The sequence below is a fragment of the Oncorhynchus kisutch genome, linkage group LG14, assembly GCF_002021735.2.
Source record: "Oncorhynchus kisutch isolate 150728-3 linkage group LG14, Okis_V2, whole genome shotgun sequence".
Taxonomy (NCBI): Eukaryota; Metazoa; Chordata; class Actinopteri; order Salmoniformes; family Salmonidae; genus Oncorhynchus; species Oncorhynchus kisutch.
The window spans coordinates 36,698,028-36,704,027 of record NC_034187.2 but is presented as its reverse complement, the minus strand read 5'-3'; positions in this window follow the sequence as shown (position 1 = coordinate 36,704,027).

Below are 6,000 nucleotides of genomic sequence, written 5' to 3'. Positions count from 1 at the left end.
CTATTTTCTTAAACCCACCTTGGTCGCAATCTCTCCAAAGGATCGCCTCTTGGATTTGGGTTTTGGACTGATTCGTGGATCATAGCCCATCTCTCCAAATTGTCATTTGTGAGAAAAAACATGTGGTTATTACTTGGCCTTTGTCTTGTTATAAACTTAAATGTTTAGCATTCCACTTCCAAACATAAAAAGCGCTCTTAACCATGAAAATGCAGTAAATATGCAGCAGTACTCATTGGACCAGCACTCCATATATTATGTAAATAAGGTATTTCTGTTTTTTATTTGTAATAAATTTGCAGAAATGTCTGAAAACCTTTTTTTTTTTTTCGCTTTGTCATTATGGGGTATTATGTGTAGATTGATAAGGAAAACATTTTTTTAAATCCATTTTAGAATAAGGCTGTAACATAACAAAATGTGGGAAAAGTCAAGGGGTCTGAATACTTTCCGAATGCACTGTAATCTGTGCCCAGTAGTCCTTTTTTGGCATTTATCTCAGAATGACAGATTATTGAGCTCAAGCTGTAGTTCAACCTCTCATTGCCAACTGTTGGAAGATCGATAAAGCGAGATGGGGATACAGGGTTTCGCATTACAGTGGTGATCTTTGACCTTACAAGAGAAACATAAAGTACATAAATATTCAGACGCTTTGCCATGATACTTGAAATTGAGATCAGGTGCATCCTATCACTCTTGACATGTTTCTACAACTTAATTGGAGTATCTCTGTGATCAATTAAATTGATTGGACATGAGCAATTGGGGGAGAAGGGCCTTGGTCAGGGAGGTGACCAAGAATCCGATGGTAACGCTGACAGAGCTCCAGAGTTCCTCTGTGGAAATGGGAGAACATTCCAGAAGGACCACCATCTCTGCAGCACTCCACTAATCATGCCTTTATGGTAGAGTAGCCAGACAGAAGCCAGTTCTCTGTAAAAGGCACAGGACAGCCCGCTTGGAGTTTGCCAAAAGGCATCTAAAGGACTTTCAGACCATGAGAAACAAGATTCTCTAGTCTGATGAAACAAAGATTGAACTCTTTGGCCTGAATGCCAAGCACCACATTTGGAGGAAACCTGGAACCATTCCTACGGTGAAGCATGGTGGTGGCAGCATCATGCTGTGGGGATGTTTTTCAGCGGCAGGGACTGGGAGACTAGTCAGGATCGAGGGAAAGATGAATGGAGCAAAGTACAGAGAGATCTTTGATGAAAACCTGCTCCAGATTGGTCAGGACCTCAGACTGAGGCGAAGGTTCACCTTCCAACAGGACAACGACCCTAAGCACAACGCCAAGACAACGCAAGAGTGGCTTTAGGACAAGTCTCTGAATGTCATTGAGTGGCCCAGCCAGAGCCCGGACTTGAACCCCATCGAACATCTCTGGAGAGACCTGAAAATAGCTGTGCAGCGACGCTCCCCATCCAACCTGACAGAGCTTGTGAGGATCTGCAGAAAAGAATGTGAGAAACTCCCCAAATACAGGTGTGCCAAGCTTGTAGCGTCATACCCAAGAAGACTCAAGGCTGTAATCACTGCCTAAGGTGCTTCAACAAAGTACTGAGGAAAGGGTCATGAATACTTATGTCAATGTATATTTCAGTTGTTTATTTTTAATACATTTGCAAACATTACAAAAAATCTATATTTTTGTTACTATCTTGTTACTTACAACCTCATGCTAATCACATTAGCCTACATTAGCTCAACCTTCCCGCAGGGGACCCTAGGAAAGACAAATGCACAAAGACTGACTCATCTGTGTCGAAAACTCTTCCATCTCCACTTACTAAGGAGGATTATTAAATATTAAGCAATGAGGACAAGTGGTTCAATGACCGAATAATTGCCAGGTACAATTATCTTTTGAAGCCACACCTTAGGTAAAAATGTGTGTTAATGTCACCTGTGTCTTTTGCGAGTCGGGAATTACAGAGTCTGCTTTGTGACGGCAAAGTGGTTATGCCAAATGTACCTGGAACGGTGCACAATTGGTGGCGTGTTGATCATGTGATAGCGCCTGTGAAATTAAAGTCACATGGGACAGTTATAGCTGTGCAACATCTACTGTAGTTAGTAGAACTAAATGTATTACATTAAATCTTACACTTATCGATTCCTTATGCCAATATGAAATAAAATTAAAGGATAGACAACTTCCACTTCAGAAATACCTGGCATTGCAGTATCTGGCAAGATTTGTGGTGGATGTGACACTAAACTATGAATTTTCTCATCCATTTTAGAAAACAGTCAGACGGTAGTAGTTGTGGTGTTTATGTGTGGTTATTCTCTGAAGCAGCCTTCTTAGAGGGCCATGTGAAAACGCTTTGTAAAAATGGCATGCGAGAGTATGTTTCACTGTGTATCAGTTATCAGAGAGAAAATGACAAACACATGTAAAACTGAGCAGAAAATGCCTTTATTGACCTTTTGATAATCAGCAAGTCTCCGTATTATGTATCGTCTTCCAATCTCGTCTCTATTATTGGGTTTGAAAACATGCTTAATAGAACTCAACAGTATCCTGCTAACTCATAGAGGCCTATAACCTGCAATGAATGTCCTCCATTGTTGTTCTGAAAGCTTGATTATTAACTAGATAATAAGCCTTGCCAGTGTACTGCTAACCTTGATAGATAAGAAGCCGATATCCATTGCTGTTCAGAAAGTGTGATTATACTGTGTCCTAATAGACTGGTTAATATTCATTACATTTAACTTGAAAATTATTCAGATTTTTGTTTTGATTTTTTTTTTTAAAGTGTGGCTTTTGTGTTTTTTTGTTGTTGTTGTTGAGTATGTGTTGATTTCAGCAACATGTATAGTACCAGTCCATTTACAGCTGTGTTGCTGGATATGTACGACATAGCCCAACATAGTCCCCCACCAAAACTACACATATTTGGTTAGTAGAGACCCTAATGAATATTTCCCACCCCACTTTAGCTGAGAAAGGTAAGCCCATATACATCCATTGTAAGGGAAAGGGAAATGGGGATACCTAGTCAGTTGTACAACTGAATGCCTTCAACTGAAATGTGTCTTCTGCATTTTAACCCAACCCCTCTGAATCAGATGCGGGGGGCTGCCATAATCGACATCCACGTCTTCGGCGCCCGGGGAACAGCACAGTCTATTACAGTGTATTGCATTAGGAGCTATAGAGGGGGCAGAGTGAAAAGCCAGCAGCAGGCCACGTGACACAGTTCACCTCCAAAACTAAACATATTTTCTTAGTAGAGACCCTACTGAGTATTTCCCACCCCACTTTAGCTGAGACGGGTAGAAAAGTTCTCTCTACAAGCCAATAAGTATCCCATATACCTTGTATTGAATTGCAGTGATTGGAGTGGGTGGAGTAAGGAGTCACCAGAACTTTTTAGTTAAGATTCACTGTGCAAAAATCGCTCCAGCTTTTCCTGGTTGCTAAAATTCGAAATAATTAGCCTCATTTCAGTTTATGTGACAAAATATGCAGGTGTAGTGTGGAGAGTCATTGCACCATGTAAATCGCTGTGAAATATATTTTCCATAACCAAAAATATAGTATTTTCAGCTGTTTGAAGTTGGTGTACTTAGAACCGATCTACAGCTTCTTAGGCATGCTTTCAATGACATATCAATAAATCCTATTTCTATGTGAATTTGTTCAGGCAGCCCAAAAGGTTTACATATTGCAGCTTTTAACCAGTTGCACAGCAGAAGATACCCATTTAAGTTTAGCAGACTATTGAATAAGTACGATAATATACATTTGCATTTTATAAAACGTCTATATCTTTAAACATAGCCTACACAATAGCTTTCAACATACTATTACTTGTGTAATGTTTAAAATAAATGCTGGTATAAATAATACAACATAAAAAATGTAATTCATCAAATTATCCAGTAACTTCTTCAAAGGTGGTTGCAATGCTGTGAAAAACAGTTGTACTGCACGAGTGCAAAACAAATTGATATTCACAAAGTTTAGCATGTCTTTGCAGGTGGAGTCTTATAAAGAAAATATTCTTGGATTGTACTGCTAGCATAATATCCTGCTGCTAGGAGAACAGTTCAATTGTAAAAAAAAATCTTTGGTAATACTGCCTGGGGATTCCCAATCAGACGCTTCCCTGTCTGTGCTGTCCAAACTAGTTTCGCATAGCTTTTTAGAGGTGGTTTGGGGCCATCATGCAGTCATGGTGTGTAGGTACAAATAAGGTGAGGTCAAGCATCAGAGATGTGTGGGCATTTCGCAGGTGAAATTTCATATTCATATTTTTTTGTGTTCTCCAGAGAAAAACACTTTCTTTACTGCATGAATAAATGGTTTAGGTCAATAGTTCCTTTTTCCTTGAAACATCATCGGAGTTGCACACCAAATCCCAGTCATGACTATAGCTCAGCATTCAACACCATAGTAACCTCCAAGCTTATCATTAAGCTCGAGGCCCTGGGTCTGAACCTCGCCCTGTGCAACTGGGTCCTGGACATCCTGACGGGCCTCCCCCAGGTGGTGAAGGTAGAAAACAACACCTCCACTTCGCTGATCCTCAACACTGGGGCCCCACAAGGGTGTGTGCTTAGCCCCCTCCTGTACTCCCTGTTCACTCATGACTGCATGGTTAAGCACACCTCCAACTCAATCATCAAGTTTGCAGACGACACAACAGTAGTCAGCTTGATTACCAACAACGATGAGACAGCCTACAGGAAAGAGGTGAGTGCTCTGGGAGTGTGGTGCCAGGAAAATAACCTCTCACTCAATGTCAACAAAACAAAGGAGATGATCGTGGACTTGAGGAAACAGCAGAGGGAGCACCCCCCTTTCCACATCTACAGGACCGCATTGGAGAAGGTGGAAAGCTTCAAGTTCCTCGGCGTACACATCACTGACAAACTGAAATGGTCCACCCACACAGACAGTGTGGTGAAGAAGGTGCAACAGTGCCTCTTCAAACTCAGGAGGCAGAAGAAATCTGGCTTGTTACCTAAAGCCCACAAACTTTTACAGATGCACAATTGAGAGCATCCTGTCGGGCTGTATCACAGCCTGGTACGGCAACTGCACCGCCCGCAACTGCAGGGGTCTCCAGAGGGTGGTGCGGTCTGCCCAACGCATCACCGGGGGCAAACTACCTGCCCTCCAGGACACCTACAGCATCTGATGTCACAGGAAGGTCACAAAGATCATCAAGGACAACAACCACCCCGAGCCACTGCCTGTTCACCCTGCTATCATCCAGAAGTCGAGGTCAGTACAGGTTCATCAAATCTGGGACTGAGAGACTGAAAAACAGCTTCTATCTCAAGGCCATCAGACTGTTAAATAGCCATCACTAGCACATTAGAGGCTGCTGCCTATATACATAGACTTGAACTCACTGGCCACTTTGGAACACTGGAACACTAGTCAATGGAACACTAGTCACTTTAATAATGTTTACATATCTTGCATTACTCATCTCATATGTATATATTGTATTCTATACTATTCTACTGTATCTCAGTCTATGCCGCTATCTGTTATCAAGGTAAGACCCAAGTGCAGACTGAAGTAACAATGTTTATTGTTACAGGGGCAGGCAAATGACAGGTCAAAGCAGGAAGGGGTCGATAATCCAGATTGGAGCAAAGGTACAGGACGTCAGGCAGGCTCAGGCAGAGTTCAGTAATCCAGAGGTGGTATCACGTTCTGACCTTAGTTCTTTTGTTATGTCTTTGTTTTAGTATGGTCAGGGCGTGAGTTGGGTGGGTTGTCTATGTTCCTTTTTCTATGTTTTGGGATTTCTGTGTTTGGCCTGGTATGGTTCTCAATAAGAGGCAGCTGTCAATTGTTGTCCCTGATTGAGAACCATACTTAGGTAGCCTGGTTTCACTTTTGAGTTGTGGGGGATTCTTTTCCGTGTTTGTGCCACACGGGACTGTTTCGTTTGTTTCGATTTTCGTTTGTTCTTTCACTTTGTTATTTTGTATTTTGTAGTGTTCAGTTTTACATATTAAAAT